Genomic DNA, 19,655 nt, shown 5'->3' with positions numbered 1-19,655 from the left:
ACTTTTACGGGCATAATGGAAGTGGAAGTGTTAGGTAAACAAATAGTGTTTAAGGAAAGTGTATATGCGGTGGGTCGGATCTAACTTTAAACTGTAGATTCAGTCGCGATTAGCCTAGCTGTCCACAAAGTTGACTTAAAACAACAATTAAATCAATCAATTATGGAAAGCGTTTATTTACCCTGCATTAAATGTTAAAATCTTTGCAGGCGCTATAGAACCTTTAGATTCCGCCAATGGTGTGAGCAGGTATGGAGACTTCCAAGTGTACATGCTTCATTGCTGTAGCATAAAACAGTGTTCCCTTTATGTATTATCATCTTGTACCTTCATATATAAATCTATGAATCAACGTGAATATTTTCTCATACAACTATTGTTCTCTATTCATCTTCGCCAACTAATATTTACTTACTTACTTATAGTCTAGGTGCATATGTAATCCGTTGAGTTTTTGAATGAAGGGAATGTAGGACTACCGGTAATACGTCGCTAGTGTGGTACATAATCATGTACAACTAGATGGTTTGGCCGCAATTGTGGCATATGGCTTGTGTGACGCCATAAATCCAACATGGCTGCACCTTTTTGCACTAACAAAGAAAATCGATCATAACTCCTTTAAGAATGGTTTTAGAGAAAGTCTTGCTGATACAGTATTTGTTCAGAATTGAAAACGGAACAAAATCGATTCTTACAGGTTTTTTCGTATCACGCACTGTTATGGAGATATATCCAGTGAAACTATTTTGCGTCCTTTTCTGCAAGGATTCTAAGCGTATTTTACACTATACTTGATATTCTGGAATATATATGGCAAAAAATACTGCCTGTGATATTTTGTTGATGCCTACTATTGTGGCGTATATCTTGTGTGACGTTATACATCCAAGATGGCTGCCTCTGCAGACATTAAGAAAGATAAACGAGTAGACCTTCTAATCTCATTTGGGAGTCATGTTAACCATTTGTAAGTTTGTTGGGTGTTTACACGAAGGGGAGAGATGTGTAAAAAGGTTGCCTTCATTTGGAGGCATGCAATCATGTATTAGTACAGGTGTTTTGATGGAAAATGTATCAGAGATCACACATGACGTCGGAAATACAAGATGGCCTCCATGGAGTTTCTACACATAAAATGCTGTCCATATCCTGATTTAGTGCGCTCGATTATCAGATTTATGAAGATGCATTTTCTGCTAAACAATAACATTTTGAGTTGGTGTTTTAAGTAGGGATGGCCAAACGGATCCGGATCCCTTTGGATCCGGATCCGGATCCAAAAGTTACGGATCTGGATCCGGATCCGAGAGTTTCGGATCTGGATCCGGATCCGAAAGTTTCGGAACTTTATCCCGATCCGAAAGTTCCGGATCCGAAAATCCGGACCCGGATCCGAGAGTTTCGTATCTCAATCCCATTATAATATTACCACACCTTAAAAGGTATTATGAACTTCGATTACAAAGAAATTTTTCATTAGTTAGTCCTACAATTATTTTTTTCAAGTGTTGTTCCTAAAATACTCTACGCATCGGCTAACACACTTTGCACAAAAATAATCTTACTTGTTTAACATAAAATGTCAGAGGTGATTTTGTAAATGCCATTGAAACGAATATGTATTCATTCGAATGTATTGGAATGGAAACACACATAAATGTGAGACATTCCATTCCAGGATAAAACCTTTAACACATAGAACAAGATAGAAATGTTATACAAAAATTATACAATTTTTCTACAGTTACAGTTTTAAAAATTAAAATAAAACATTATAATATATGCAGTGTTATATAATTACAACGTGTAAGACTAACAATGCAGGTGTATAGTGGGGCCAATGGAAGAAATACGTGTTTTTTTGTTTCAGCTAAAAAACGGTTTTAGGGGGCAAAACCCCCTCAAATTTCAAGATGATGACAAATTTAAGTGGGGATCTAACCCCTGTGTTCCCCTCCGATTTCCATGAAACTTGGCAGGTGTGTGTATAAACGGGCCCAAAGGAAGATATACGTGTTTTTCTGTTTCGGCTAAAAAACTGTTTTAGGGGCAACCCCCCTCAAGTGTCAAGATGAGGATAAATTTAAGTGGGCATTTCACCCCTGTGTCCCCCTCCGATTTCCATGAAATTTGGCAGGTGTATAGAGAGGCCCTATGCCCCCTGTTTCTTCCTATGCCATATTTACGTGTTTTCGGGGTCGGATCCCCACTTCAATTTCTCCTCATCTTGACATTTAAGGGGGGGTTCCCCCTAAAACAGTTTTTTGCTGAAACACAGAAACACGTACTTCTTCCTTTAGGCCCCTCCATACACCTGCCAAATTTCATGGAAATCGGAGTGGCACACAGGGGTCAGATCCCCGCGTCAATTTGTAATAACACCATCTGGGACTTCCGTATTGTCTCTTGAAATTTAAGCAGTTCACCTGTTATCAAGATTAAGAGTGGCTGTAATCATTTGGGAAAAATCATGTCATCAATACAGTCACTTTAGTCAAATTCCTCGTCACTCTTATCTCAATATCTGTCCTGTAAGCCATTGTTATCACATTTTCTTCATCTGCTCTACAAAGACAGAATTCAGTACGTCTCATGGAGTGATCACGGCATATTCATGAACAATTCCTCTTTCCGCAAGTACATGTCAACTGTAATATTCTCTGGAGCTGTACACACTATCACTATGAGAGGAAAGATCATCTTGCCATCCTCATTTTGTTCTTTTTCTCTCCAACAGCCTAATGGGGTGGTTAGTTTTGAATGTCTCTTTCCTGCTTTTATTTCACTCCAATACTTGGAAGTAACTCCTTCTGATGAAAGGTGTCAGGCGCACACTATTAATGGTGTCCAGTTTGTGTTTGTTTGGCAAAGGAGTGGGTGTTGAATGTATTTGATGGCGCATAAGATGATGTGATTCAATCTGTTTCAAACTTTAGTTCTCCTGATATTTGATATTCTTTTTAATATCTGGTAATATAAAATTAAAAACTTATTACGGAAATTAGAGGAACCATAATTTTCCACAAGACTGAGAATCATAAGCACGAGAAACACAATTTTCTGAACTGAATATTTTTTGGGAGTAGGATCAAGAACCGAATCCAGAAGTGGAAGTGAACTGCTTGTTCATTTTACAAACATTTTCTCTTGCGGACTCCAAAATGCACGTAGGCTAAATTACAGACGATCTGCAAGATTCCCTGATTTTTCCTGACATTTCCTGTTTTCCAAGTTTTCTAGACGCATAGCAACACTGTTAAATGTTTAAATGTTTTTCTATGTACGTATTCAATATTCAGTAATTCTAAATTTATTACAATATTCACATATTGGTATCACAATGACAGGGAGAGGAAATTGGTATGAGAACTGGTATCAATTCAAAGAGGTATGGGATCAGTTTTAATACACAAACACACACAAATACAGATTGACACAGTGCCTCCCTGATGACAAAGTGTTTTTCATCGCCCTATAATCAAGGGGTCTTAGGTTCACTACCTGGTGGAAGCACATAGCTGTGTAGATCCCACTATAAACTGTAAAATCACATAAAATTCGTTATCGTTTCACGGTCAAATAACAAATCTTATCTTCTTAATACAAGCTTAAAAATTAAAATATGAAAAAATTGATATTATTTTTCTCGCTCGAGGAATTTTATTATTTTTGATATGTCTTCAGCGCAACACTTCTATGTTCCATAATTTCAAGAGACCAAGTCCATATAAAAAGTATCATAAAACTATTGTGTTTTAAATGATAATAATAAGAAACAGATGAAGTTCTTCACTCTGGACCGTGATATTTTAGTCACAGAACGAATATATAATATTATTTTATAAGTGAACAAATAGTAATACGAACTATGCCAAACAAGGTGCATATCTATCTGACTTTACGGAATATTATAGCTTCATAATAAAGCATGGACAAAATTTTCTGCATCGCTAGATTTATTACGATGCATTATAATTATTAAATAAATTTTAAGACGTTGAAAAAATTAGAGGCCTGAATATTCTTGCACTGAATAATTATAATTTGAATTGGGCATTTTTTTAAATATAAAAGCTAAGGGAAAATAGGAGTCTGCAGTTACTTGTCCACAGGTAGTAATCAAGTCTACAGAAATGGTAAGTAGAAATTCTTCTACTGTCAGTGAAAATATTAGAAATATTGAATTGCTTGTAGGTTTGTCCGAGGTGCAGAAATGTTCTAGATCACTTCTGTACTCTGTACCCAACGTTTCGAGGAATAGATTTAGAACGTGTTTATTTACTTCCTGTGTGATGGATATGTGGATTACGTTAAAGATAGACGATCATTGCTGACTGACATAGGCTTCGAAAGCCACAATGAATAAAATTAGTTGCTTTCTTAATATGAGATTGTCATAGATTACAGATGTTGAACATCACCATGGTCGGTATATGCAACAGATAGTTGTAAATTTTTCACGATTTCTGTGTTCGTTCAATATTCTACAATAAAAATACTTTGATAGGTATGCTGGTTGCCCAATTGAAGACAATTGTATTTGTGATTTAACGTTTCGCGATTGTAGCAAATTGCAAAAATTTGGATTTTGTTTGTTTGTTTTGTTAATGTATCTATAGCGGGATTTCATTTTCAGTTACGTAGGGGATTGTTGATATGAAGTATGAAGAGGAGCAGATTGGAACGTTATGTTTATAATGGGAATTAGAGACAGATAATATAACACAATTACCGGTACTTATTTCAATGAAAGATATTATAGAAAATTACATTTTGGCAAAAGGAATGTTTATTTTAAACTTCTATTCCGGATAATACTTGTTTAGCATATTCTTTGTTAAAATGATGGGTTACGGGAGATGATTTTTTTGGAGAGGGGTGTGGTTGTTTGCATTTTATCACATGTAAATATTTCAAAACTCGAGAAAATATTTTGAAGTTTACTTTCTAGCCAGAAATGTACGACATGGCAATAGTTTGTGAAATGAAATGATACCAAATCTCTGCGCAAGTAGAGTCTCGAGAGGTCTCGACCAATAATCACGTGAGAGTGAACGGAATTGCATGGAGGGGAAAATAGACTACCGCTACCAGTATTTTACATCAACGTGTACTGATCCACTCCGCCCATTCGCTTTCAACCCTTCTCTAACATTAACTGTAACTTTGCTCCAGAGATACCCGAGATAGGGTATAGACATTACTCAAGCCCATAAAGCACGTAAAGTTTTACTTATGAAAAACTCTCACCGGTATGGGTTGATAATAAGATAAAATTCCCTTGCATACAGGACAATGTTTCGTAGGCACATATAGAAGATCTGTGGATAGACCCCACACATTCTCGATCGAGGTCATTTTGGAGGTGATGTGATCAGCACCACACTCCAGCCGAATTTACCTTCCTCCCAGGTATTGATTTGATTTGAGGCTGGGTGAGCCCCAGAGCAAGTTTATGCGGGGACAAGGCGGGGAAAATTACCACATTAAATCGCCGACCTTGAAAATCGAACCGAGCTGTTCTGCGTGGCAGTTAGACGCATTGCGGTGTAGACCATCACGGCTCTTCCGATTGATGAAAAATTCTAAAATATTTTCAAACATATTCTTCATATAAATCACAATGTTTATCATTGTGTACAAATTCATAAGTAAGTAAGAAACTAAAAACGTTAAGACTTTTTCCAATTAATTATGTGATTTCTTTTATTTTCTATACTAGAAATGGAACTAACAGCGTTATCTGTCGTTATTTTTACGAAGACACGTGAACGTCTTCTACTTGAGCTGAGCATGATACCCAATTTATTTATCGATAAACATTTCTTTGTCCGATTTACAAGGTCACGAAAACTCCCAGTTCAGCACTTAGGAAAATACTTCCGGCAAAACCGTGGTCGTATATATAGTTCACGTTAGGGGGGTTAAACTTTTGGTATTATTGGGCTTGTTATATTTCATAAGTGAAAATTCGGGACACTGCTGACCTGAAGCTGGTTGGGGAGCGCGGGTTGTGGGGGGTGGGGGTGGGGAGGTGCTGGACCCGACAATATTGTGTGTATGTACATATCCATTCTCATATTCTTCACACTGCTTGGAGAGATACAAATTTTTTCTAAGTATATCATTGACATAGGTATGTGCAGACTGTGTGATTAGCGGTGACAAGAGACTTGATGAAAGTTCAGTCAGGAAAGAAGAAACTAATTTTATCTCACTCTTTTAGTTTTATTGCATTGAGGGTGTGTGCGTATCTAATAATATATTCGTGTATGCATATATATATATATTATATATATATATATATATATATATATATATATATATATATATATATATGTGTGTGTGTGTGTGTGTGTGTGTGTGTATTTGGCAAATTATTTAAATACATTACATAATCAATTCATCCTCCACATAACAAATCAATAGCAAAAATTATATAAATTGTCTCTGAAATATAAGCGTACCTTTTCCTTCGAACCATTGTTCCTGCATTTAAGTAAAACTGTTTAGCAGCAACAGTCTGAAGTTCATATTTATTATTTCTCTCTCTCTCTCTCTCTCTCTCTCTCCCTCTCTCTCTCGTAATTTACAATACAGTAGAGAAAAGAAGTAAATTGCGAGCGAAGTGCCCAAGAAAAAATTCTGATCCAAATTTTAGCAAACTGAAAACACTATTGATTTATTAGGGCACAAAAAATCATAGACCGCCATAGCATTCTCTTTACTTTTTTCATTTAGATTGTTTGGCGCCGAGGGCAAATTCTCGATAAAATTTTAAATCGGGGGGCAATTACCCCTCTGTGCCCCACTGCAGATTCTTTTGGCCGTCTGGAAGAAATAATTCAAGAAAGACGTAAAAACTAACAACTTCTTGATATTTTTTGTCCTGTAACTCTTAGATTCTGCTAGCCTTGCCTTCTTTTACTTAAATGTATGCCCTCCTTGCCCCCCCCCCTCCAATTGAATTCTGCACAATGCACCCTTTACTCCGTAGCTGCATTCAACTTTCGTCAGCTTGAATATACTTCATTTTCTTTGAGAATATTATAGAGTTTAATAACGGCAATAAGAATCCTCTACAGTAAATTTCTAGATAAAAGTTTAATATAGGAGGATGGACATCTGGAAGGGAGGCAAGGATGGCTACACTTCTTTTCCACTTAGAAAACAAATGTCAATCTAAAAGTATATATTTCACACGTATAATTTGATTTCAGTTACAGCAATTTACATAATTGAGGACTAAAAAGTTGTAAACGTTGTAAGTGCCAAAAGCGAAAGTGTTGGGAATTCGCATCGTTCAGCACATCAACCCGTAAGAACGTTCACACTAGTGACCTCTTTACACGCTATTTGAACTACTTAAAAGGCTACCAGCCACTTTTCACGTTTACAACATTATAAAGCATGACACATTTCACAGTTTAAAGTGGAAATCTGTGTTTGAATAATTTGGCACTTACATCGTTTACCAATTTTAGTCCCCAATTATTATAATGGGGATGCGGGAATGCGATAATTTCAAATTCAAGTAGTGTTTTCTTGAGCGAGCAACACTATTATCGTAATAATATGACCCATGGAAAAGTACCTTGCTTGTCCCTGCGTGGAAAATATCTGGGGACGTGCATGATTTCGGGGGGGGGAGAGCACATTTTTTATATCTCTTTTATAATACTGACATGTTCACAGTACCGAACAGTACACCTTTTGAGGTGTTCAACATTATCTTGCACTGCATGAATTCTATTTGGTTAGAACAAGTGAAGATGTTTCAAACTCCCCACAGGATACACAGTGAAGAAACTGAAGAGTTTGCTGAAATATTTCTCTTCTACTAATATATTGTAATCAGTGGCATGCTCAGAATTTTCGAGAGGAGGGGGTTAAGTGTGCATTTTTATTTGTCATCTTTCATTTTGCCATCTATTCTTGCATCTTCGTTTTAGGAATACTGGGCTAAAGGGGGGGGTAATAACCTCCACCAACCCCCCTTGGGCACGCCACTTATTGTATGGTCTGTAAAGATTCTACAAATTGTGAATAAAATTCCACAGGTCACACTACCTAGTATTGTCACTTTTCTGTTCATGTTGTGTCAAACAACTGAGAATGTTACGGTGTTTCCCTGGTTTTCTTGCACTGCCTTTTTTAAAAAACCAAATTCCTTTAAGAAAACTCGAAGGAAAGAAATTATAACTGATTTGACAGTCCCAATGCAGTTTCTTAACGCAGAAATTCCGAAACTATCAGTCCCATCTATAGTGTGTTAAATTAAGTAATGTTCTTCCCATAGGTATCCCGTACTGTACATCTCGAATTTAGGAGAATAATATAAGTGCGAAGAAATGTTTATGACAAGCGAATAGAGCAAGTAATCTGGTAATTTTATTGAACCATAAGGGGGTTTGGACCGTTGAATCCCCCCTTAAATACGCCCATGGGTACAATCATTTACAGTTACCTCAAATTGGAAAGTGAAGCCCTGCGTAATGTCCTTAAGAAAGGAGATCTGTAATGGGTATCTTGGTTTTCGAGTATGTATGCAGTAAACCTACTCGGCAGTTTCATTGGGTTTGAATTGGGCTAATATCGAGACCACACTTCAAGAATCGTGACCAGATCCTTCAAGACTTGTCCGACGATTCCAAGAGGCACATATTGAGAAGATTTAATTTTCTTATTTTCCTTTTTTAAATTTTTGCGTCGCTTTTCTTCCACGTTTGGATAATCGCGACGTTGAAGATGAATGATGATAATATTATGAAATCAATGACACACACTGATTAAAAGGACACTCAAAGAGAACACCCATGCCCTGCCCGGCATTCTACACCGGGACCCCTGGCGTTATAACGCGAAGTGCTAACCACTCCCTCACTTAAACCGGAACGTGTCGAGAATGGAATGAAACATAATGTCCTATTTCGAGACTTGTGTGAATGAGATTTCAAATTATGAACATTTCGTTTAGAACAAAATTGCAATACTATTCGACTTATAGGAGTACGAATTATAGCGAAGAGGCGGCTGACTGAGTAGAGATAGTTTCTTGCTAGTGACTAAAGCTTGTGTTTTTCACTACGATGCCTACCTAAGTAAGCCATTATTTTGCCACCTATTTTCACTCACTTTATGCTCAGAATTTACAAATTTAACATTATTGACAATGACGATTGTACTGGTGGGGATCGGAGGGCTAGTTCCCCTGCCAGCAATTCCTACTACTCCCCGTTACGAGCAAAGCATACACACCTTGTCAATGATACTTCCATTATTAAAAGAAAACGCTAAATTACTTTCGCATTTTTAGTAAAACTATAATTATTGCAACTGAGATAAGCTGGTCTATGTTGAAGGGAATGAGGAGGCAAAGATATAAAACATACAATATGCATTCCTTCTCAAATATCAAACCTAGTACTCAGAAAACCCTACTAATAGTATAATTCTGATTTGGTTGTACCTTACTCAAACTGCTCTGACACGGGTACCTGGTGTTATTTTATCAGAAATAGTAGAAAATATCATGTTGATGTTTATTTGTCTTATTTTACCTGCTTTTCTGCCACTTTTGGCTAATCGGGAAGATTAGGATGAAAAGTTGTAAGATAAAATGCGTGATATATTTACATGTCTTTTTTAGACAAGATGAAACCATGAATGAAAACATGAAACATCAACTTCACCAGATGATTATGTCAAGTAGACTATTTTGACAGGATATATACTATACTTATTGTTATTAATGTTGAAGATATTACCTCTGAAGACATTTCATCTACACCAACTCAATATGTTGTTTATTTTAACGTGTGATCCAACCAAGAGATAAATCTAGTGACAACTGCAAATCTCAGCTACGTGACTTCATATACATGTAGGATAGAAAATTCTGTTTTCTTTAGATTGAACAGACTAACAGCAAAACGTTACCAACGAGAAATTGTACATCCTAATCCCTCTCCATGGATATTGTGATAGTTTGTTGGCGTTATATGCAGACATTTATTTTAAGTCCACTTTCTGTGCAGATAAGCTAATGAGAACTATATCTACAGTTTATAGTGGGATCTACACAACTATGTGCTTCCACCAGGTATCGAACCCAAGACCTCTTGATTATAGGGCGATGAAAAACACTTTGTCATCAGGGATGCACTCTGTCAATCTGTATTTGTGTGTGTTTATGTATTAAAACTGATCCCATACCTCTTTGAATTGATACCAGTTCTCATACCAATTTCCTCTCCCTGTCATTGTGATACCAATATGTGAATATTGTAATAAATTTAGAATTACTGAATATTGAATACGTACATAGAAAAACATTTAAACATTTAACAGTGTTGCTATGCGTCTAGAAAACTTGGAAAACAGGAAATGTCAGGAAAAATCAGGGAATCTTGCAGATCGTCTGTAATTTAGCCTACGTGTATTTTGGAGTCCGCAAGAGAAAATATTTGTAAAATGAACAAGCAGTTCACTTCCACTTCTGGATTCGGTTCTTGATCCCACTCCCAAAAAATATTCAGTTCAGAAAATTGTGTCTCTCGTGCTTATGATTCTCAGTCTTTGGAAAATTATGGTTCCTCTGAATTTCCGTAATAAGTTTTTAATTTTATATTACCAGATATTAAAAAGAATATCAAATATCAGGAGAACTAAAGTTTGAAACAGATTGAAGCACATCATCTTATGCGCCATCAAATACATTCAACACCCACTTCTTTGCCAAACAAGCACAAACTGGACACCATTAATAGTGTGCGCCTGACACCTTTCACCAGAAGGAGTTACTTGCAAGTATTGGAGTGAAATAGAAGCAGGAAAGAGACATCCAAAACTAACCACCCCATTAGGCTGTTGGAGAGAAAAAGAACAAAATGAGGATGGCAAGATGATCTTTCCTCTCATAGTGATAGTGTGTACAGCTCCAGAGAATATTACAGTTGACATGTACTTGCGGAAGGAGGAAATGTTCATGAATATGCAGTGATCACTCCATGAGACGTACTGAACTCTGTCTTTGTAGAGCAGATGAAGAAAATGTGATAACAATTGCTTACAGGACAGATATTGAGATAAGAGTGACGAGGAATTTGACTAAAGTGACTGTATTGATGACATGATTTTTCCCAAATGATTACAGCCACTCTTAATCTTGATAACAGGTGAACTGCTTAAATTTCAAGAGACAATACGGAAGTCCCAGATGGTGTTATTACTCCTGTACTATAATAGTTATAATAATAGTAATGATAATGATATTAATATTAATGAATATCTTTCACTTGTTATCTATTAACAGGGCCTCCGCGATTGCGCAGTGGTAGCGTCGTCTACTTGTTATCAAGCGGTCCCGGGTTCGATACCCGGTGGAGGCACATGGTGATTAAAATCCCACTTGGAACTATAGATCCAATCCCGATTAGCCTTACTGTGCATAAAGTGGACTTAAAACACCAACTAAAGATGTTATTTTTTTAACAGAAAATGCATCTTCATAAATCTGATAATCGAGCACTAAATCAGGATATGGACAGTATTTTATGTGTAGAACCTCCATGGAGGCCATCTTGTATTTCCGACGTCATGTATGATCTCTGATACATTTTCCATCAAAACACCTGTACTAATACATGATTGCATGCCTCCAAATGAAGGCAACTTTTTACACATCTCTCCCCTTCGTGTAAACACCCAAAAATCTTACAAATGGTTAACATGACTCCCAAAGGAGATTAGAAGGTATACTCGTTTATCTTTCTTAATTTCTGCAGAGGCAGCCATTATGGATGTATGACGTCACACAAGATATACGCCACAATAATCGATTTTGTTCCGTTTTCAATTCTGAACAAATACTGTTTCAGCAATACTTTGTCTAAAACCATTCTTAAAGGAGTTATGATCGATTTTCTTAGTGCAAAAAGGTGCAGCCATGTTGGATTTATGGCGTCACACAAGCCATATGCCACAATTGCGGCCAAACCATCTAGTTGTACATGATTATGTACCACACTAGCGACGTATTACCGGTAGTCATAGATTCCCTTCATTCAAAAACTCAACGGATTACATATGCGCCTAGACTATAAGTAAGTAAGTAAATATTAGTTGGCGAAGATGAATAGAGAACAATAGTTGTATGGGAAAATATTCACGTTGATTCATACATTTATATATGATGGTACAAGATGATAATACATAAGGGGAACACTGTTTTGTGCTACAACAATGAAGCATGTACACTTGGAAGTCTCCATACCTGCTCACACCATTGGCGGAATCTAAAGGTTCTATAGCGCCTGCAAAGATTTTAACATTTAATGCAGGGTAAATAAACGCTTTCCATAATTGATTGATTTAATTGTTGTTTTAAGTCAACTTTGTGGACAGCTAGGCTAATCGCGACTGAATCTACAGTTTAAAGTCGGATCCAACCCACCGCATATACACCTTCCTTAAATACTATTTGTTTACCTAACACTTCCATTTCCATTATGCCCGTAAAAGTATGTTTGCAGGAACAGCATTGACTCCACGCCTACTATGAATTAGTGATAATAATTAATTCTTGATTTCCTTAAAGAGAGAAAGGGAGAGAGGAAGAGAGAGGGGAGGGGGAGGCTCTCATGGATCTGGTCCCAAAAATTCTTGAAATCTTTGGTATCATTTTCGTCTTTAGTTTTAAAAGACCATCCAAAACTTGTCTCGAAATTCGACTCGTGACTGATATAAAACCGAGATTTCTCTCATCTCCTCACAATCTTTAATCTAAACAAAATCTCCATCCTCCTATATACAGTAGGTATAAGTATAGATTTCCGAACACTTATTGACAAATTTCATAACTTTAAGTCATGGTGAAAAATGGGTGATAATTTAAAGAATGACTTAAGGTTGCACCATTTACCGACGCCAACAAAGGTAAAAGTAAAACCTTTTTAGATCAGCTAGACTCTATAACAAAATATCTGAGAAATTATATCTGCTATAAATTCCTTCCAGAGCATTCACGTGAGTCTTCGTGTGATTTACTTTCGTTGTTCTCTACATATTTGCAATAGTGTCGTGACTATGTAAGCTAATTAGAGTATTGCGAATATCTAGACCAGTGGTTCCTAAAGTGCGCATCACAGCGCCGTGGGGAGCCTCGAAAATATTCCAATATTTTTACTGAAAAGATCTAATTGTCCCAAATATGTGCTTATTTATTGTAGTACTTTATACATGTAAAATGTTTCTGAATTTGAAATATGTGTTTTTCTTTAAACTTAAGACAAGCAAACTAACCACACTAATTTAGCGTTGCAAGTGCGTACATTATGACTTTGGCGCTGCGGAAAGATTTTCAAACAGTAAGGGCGCCATGAAACTATTTTTTTTAAGATTATAATTAAATGCAAGGAAAGAAAGGGGAGACCTCCGAAGTAAACCCGCCTCTGACTGCGAGCGTATGAGCTTACTATCCTGGAGTTTTTAAATAAACCAGGGCGTCAGTTTCCTGAATTTAAACTGTTCCCATTCCTTTTTGTTCACCCTCTTTTCATCTTTATATTCAATTTTCATGAATAAATTTACATCAGAATGTATGACTGATCCAAAGAAGTTATTTTCGTTAGTTAATTCAAGAAAGCAGAACTCGTGTGTGTCGATGGGAATTGTCCATAATTCTACCACCACTGTAGAAGATGAGGAAGCGCAACTTCTTAATGTGTTTTTTCATGAGAATTTCTTCTCAGTGACAATTTCTGAACCTCTTCCTATAGTCAAGTCTATCAGTTTACACACTCTCTATTCGGTTAAAACCTCCCCTGAGGAAGTAAAATCTCTCCCCTCCTCTTTGCCGTTGCGCCGGTCATTAGCCCCAGATGGAATCGCGACAATTTGTCTTCCTAAAACTGCTGACTCCTTGACTCATCATCAGTGCCTCTTACTTAATAAGTGTTTCTCTACAGGTGTGTTTCCCGACTTGTTCAAACGTGCCAATATTGTACCTAGCTACAAATATGGAGACAAAAATTCCACAAATTCGTATAGACCGATCTCTCTTTTGTCACCTCTCTCTATTGTCTGTGAGAAAACAATTAAGTGCAGGTTGCTAAAGTTTACATCTCCCCTTATAAATACTGCTCAGCATGATTTCCTTCCAGACGTTACATGTCTGGATATTTCAAAAACCTTCGATAAAATAAATCATAATCACTTTCTTCATAAATTACAATCCAGATTTAACATCCGTGGGAAATTTCTATCCTTACTACAAGACTATCTGAGTGCACTTGAGCAGCGTGTTATCCTTCCTGGCACTTCTTCCATCTTTCTTTCTGTTTTGTTTGGAGTTCCCCAAGGGAGCGTCTTGGGTCCACTTTTGTTTCTTCTTTACATGGATGATCTCCCCGACAGACTGTCCTCTCTAACTATAAATATACTTTTGTTTGCCGATGACTGTAAACTCTTCACAGAAATCCCATCAGAACACGATGCTTTAATCTCACAGCAAGCTCTTAGAGAACTACTTTTGTGGTGTCGGCAGAGGAAACTTCAAATGAATCCTAAGAAATGCTCCTGCCTCACCATTTCCCTAAAAAGGATCAAACTCGATTCTGCTTATTATCTTGAACACAATCCCATCAAAAAAGTTTCCTCGAAAAAAGAACTCGGAGTTATCATCGTTGAAAAACTAAAATTTAATTAGCACATTACGAACACTACTAAAAGAGCAATGCGTGTTCTCGGTCTTCTGTACAGATTCATTGAAATCCAAAACCAATCATCCATCAGCATATTTTACAAATCCCTTATCTCCCCCATTCTTGAATACTGCTCTCCTATCTGGACCATGGCTTCAAGAACAAATCTTTCCCGGATTGATTCTGTTCTCAACTTTTTCCTCGCAATTGCTTGCCACAGAATACCTTCTCTGAGGCACCTTCACAAAACAGATATTATGTTTGTCTTCAATATCCAACCACCACACACTCGTCGCGAATTAGCAGACATGAAATTTTTGCACAAAATCATGAATGGTAAAATTAAATGCGAATTCCTGCTCAACAAATTTCATCTACGCGTCCCCACACTGCCAGCCCGCAACGTTAGTTAAGCTATTTCACAATCCCACCACAAGACTCTCCCTTCTACAGCGGTCTCTTTTCTACAGGTTTCCTCACTCATATAACAACCTGCCTCCGAATGTGGACATATTCTTGCCAGAACAAAGTTTTAGACAATTGTTAAAGATGTATGTTCAATTTTGATTTGTTTTCAGTGCTTTGTTGTACTCAATTTTATTGTTCATATTGTTATTTTCTTGCTGTTACTGTTTCAGTGTAAAATGGTTATTCAGAACTGTATCTGAAACTTTAGGTAAAATAAATAAATAAATATTCATCAGAGCGACCCCGAAAACTATGGTTTCTACACTAATATCGGTCGTTTTACATGTCATCCTATTACCACCCCAACCTACCTGTAAGTGTGCGAGGGGTGTCTTGGATTTGAATGGCATTGGAGTGTCACTATTCATCTTAGCGACCCCGAAAACTAAGGATTCTAATAGTAATAACCGTCGCTGTACGTGCCACTTTCTTCCAACTCCAATACGTAGGGGTGACAGGGGCGTCTTAGAGTTTAACGGCATTGAGAGTGTCACTATTCACCTTAGCGACCTCGAAAATTATGGATTCCACACTAATATCAATCAGTTCGATTATTATTCCCACCCATACCCATAGGGCTGCCAATGTAACCAATTTTATTTACAGGTAAATGTCATCTTGAATGTCACCAATTAGCTTAGCGACTCTGAAAAATATGGATTCGACAATAATGTAAATCATTTTTTACATTTTATTTTTCAACCCCTCTCACCCCACCCCCCATGCCGATAGGTTATGAACTTGGAGTTGATAGGCATTGGGAGTGTCACTATTCTTCTTAGCGACCCCGAAAACTATTGATTCTACACTAATATTGGTCTTTGTCGTTTATTTTTGCATGTCACCCTCTTCCCACTCCAACCCTTAGGTTTCCAGGGGTGTCTTCGAGTTGAACGGCAATGGAAATGTCACTATTTATCTTCGCGATCCAGAAAACTATTGAATACAGCTGTTTCTTGTTCTTCGATTTATTTTTATCACTTCAAGAAGCCTTTTATAGTGAGTGAAGGAGTTTGATTATTGACAGATTTTAAGTTGCAGGAATTTCTGCTGCTAATTTACAAGACCATAATATAAACAAATCTTTCATATCGTAATGTTTGCACTTTACCCCCCGGTTTCCCATTTATTTGAGGCTGGGTGAACCATGGGGCCACTTTATGCAGAGACAATGACGGAAAAATAGCGACTTTGATCATCCTCCCTGGGTATCAAAACCTCATCTTCCACGTGGTAGTAAATGTCCTGCCGACTAACATATATAAAACAAATTTCCAAAATATTGTTGAGACACTGGGAAGACAGTAGTGATGCTAAATAGGGGTCAGTGTGACCCTTCCCTAAAAGAGAAACAACTGGATCCCAGGTTTTTAGAAAAAAAAGTGTCAGTATATAATGACATCATTATATTCATAGTGGGATTTGAAAAAGGGATAAAAGGTAATTTCCCATTATCGTTTCTCTATGGTGAAGGATGGGGTAGATGAGGCGAATAAATGCTCATAAAACACACAACCACACACACACTAAGTAATATATTGTCTTTCATTGCAGGCACCAACGTTCCGAAGCACTAGCCACCACTGTTCTCTACACATGAGGATTTCTGTATTGAAGTGTGCAATCAGTATTTTAGAGCAAACTGGTTAAGACAGTGATAGTTCCATTTTTTAAAGCATTGTGCATTTATTAACAATATATTGAAAGAATATCATCTTCTACAAGTTGCATTGAACAGGACTTAATTAAAATGCCATCACTTGCTCGGACACTTCACAATAAGGAAAATTGAAAGTGCAGATGGAAGAATTTTGCAATCTAAGAATCATAAGGATAGCAGAACCCTATCATTTTGTGATGTGTGCACCCATATTGACAGCATTGCCAACGAAGTGCTTGACCTGAAGCATAATCTCTGGCATTTGGGTTCAATTCCTTGAGTGAATTGGGCTCTGAAAAGAAAAGTAAATGAAGTAATTACATCTGTTTGAGAAACCCTAAATTCAAAAGTTACACTACTATCTCAACATTATTCAGTTATAACTAATTACTCTACTATTTCTATTATATCAGATTGTACATGGTGTGTCACATAAAACCGGTACGCATTATTTGTATTGTTCATTACAGTTTTATCTGGAACTCCCTGTATAAATGACCAATTTTGTAATTCTCATCGTTACTATAGAGGGTGGCTCAAAAATTCACGTAACACCCCCGGTACAAGGCCACTGCAGCGCGCAACATGGAAATGGCGATGACCAATCGTTATGAGGCCAAGGGGTAACCACATTGACGTCACCCGCGCGGTCACAACTGCTTCACAACGTTCCCATAGTGTTCTGGTGTTCCTCCCTATTTAAAAAAAAAACTCTGTAAAAAGTACCTTCTTCCATAAGCAAGGATGAAAAAACCTTATTTAACAAATCCAAGTAGCCCTAAGCATTTAAGGTCCAGTTGATGGAAAATTAACTAACCAATCGTGTTCCACACAGCACGCCACACCATTAACTTACCGGCACTAACCATTCAGCTTTGATCTGTCGAAAATGGGTTATCAGATAAAGAGCATCGAAACTTCCTTATGAACATAAACATTAGTCTTGTCACTGTGAAGGACTTTTCATTTAATGGAAGCGTCACACTGGTAATTGTTCGCGACAACAATTCATAGTGCGCAGCTTTTCATGGATGTATCCAATTAAAATCTTGTGCAATGGCATGCGAACTTCTCTCCCTAGATGTCACTTTGATCTAGATGTGTTACTGATTCGCTAAACAAATTTTAAGGCATTTCTTTAACACCTCGAAAAGGAGAAAATTGGTACAAGAATTCAGTCATAAGTTTTTACTGGTTAAAGATACATAAAAAAAATCTTCACCATTGCATTCCTCGTGAAATTCTATCCTGACTTGATATATCAAATCATCCCATTCTCATTTAAAATTCTGAAGTTGAATTCAAGATGGCGGACATCAAGATGGCCGCGAACCGTGCAGGTGGTGTCAATGTGGTACCCCCTTGGCCTGGCAACAATTGGTCATCACCATTTCCACGTTGCGCGCTGCAGTGGCCTTGTACCGAGGGTGTTAAGTGACTTTTTGAGACACCCTGTAGAATGATTAATTGATGGATGGTAGACAATGCACATAATGAATTTTACATGTTTTAGTATGTCCTATTGTTTTAATTGGTCATGTACATACAGAGTGATTCCGTACAAGTGTGCAAAAAATCCAAACTGGATATTGGTGATGCACCTCTGAACTCTTGTCGATAGGCAACCTTGAGATCGAAGAAGCCAAATTATCAAGACAGAGAAACACCACCTCACCAGTGTGGATGTCCACAACAATTTGGACGTTACCTTTGCTGCTCGCTGGGTTGGATTGGAAGGTCCCAGTCCTGCCCTACGAGGTCACCCAACCTGCATCCGGTTACTTTTTCATCCGAGGATATCCCAAACCACTTGTTTATGATACACTGGCATCCCATGTAGCACACATTGTTGGGCCAACGTTGGGTGATTGTCGGCATGGTTGGGAAGTGGTTGGTAGTTCTAGCCAACGAATATCTTACGTTGGGCCAATGATTCACATTGTTGGCAGACATGGTTGTCAATTACGCCCATATTGTAGGTTGGCCCAACATTGCATTCAAGGTTTGGTACAGTGGCCAGTGACGTTATGCCAAACGAGAAAGAGGGAGTAAAATTCCCCCTGTCGATCAGCAAGACCCTACAGTGAGAAATAAATTCTGTTTAACGTTAAAAAATGTGCAAAAGCAATCACTTAAAGTGAAATTGACGTGTAGAATTAGATATTTCCAGAGCTTGAACATTTTCCGTCCCGAAAATTTCCCGACTTCCCGTCGAGAATGTCGGAATTTAAAAAATTTCCGACCCCGTCCCGACCCAAAAAATGCTGTCCCGCACACACCTCTAAAAACAATCATTGGAAATAGCGTGTAAAATTTAAGTTTTATGAAGTGTTGGGAAAAATAAAATATTTCTCGTCCCGAAAATTTTCCGATTTACTAGGAAAATGGTGAATTTTACCCGTCCCGACCAGAAATTTTCTGTCCCGCACTTACCTAATGTGAACGAATAGTGCGAATTCAATTTCTATTGCGCTACAATGTAAAGCTTAGGGCAACCAAATGAAGAACGAAATTCTTTCAGAACAAAACGAACCTCGGGCTGTTGCCGGAAAGTATAGCAAAGAACATTCTCAATGAATTTAGTTAAATACAGACGTAAAAACGATGGTGTGCTCTTTGATTTGTTCATCCTCCGGAGAATTTTTTAAAAATAATAATTTCACATAACGATTTATATCGAAATACATATAATCGATGTGTGTTTGAAAGTCGATTGTGACTTTGTGATGGCGGCCAAAGTGGATAAGGATATGTGACGACTGACGAGTTAAATGTTTTTTTTTACTGAAGACGACGTTGAGAAAGGTAAGTGACACACTGAT

The sequence above is a fragment of the Lepisma saccharinum genome, chromosome 1 (assembly GCF_977018435.1).
Source record: "Lepisma saccharinum chromosome 1, izLepSacc3.1, whole genome shotgun sequence".
Taxonomy (NCBI): domain Eukaryota; kingdom Metazoa; phylum Arthropoda; class Insecta; order Zygentoma; family Lepismatidae; genus Lepisma; species Lepisma saccharinum.
Note: the sequence above shows the minus strand (reverse complement) of the source record.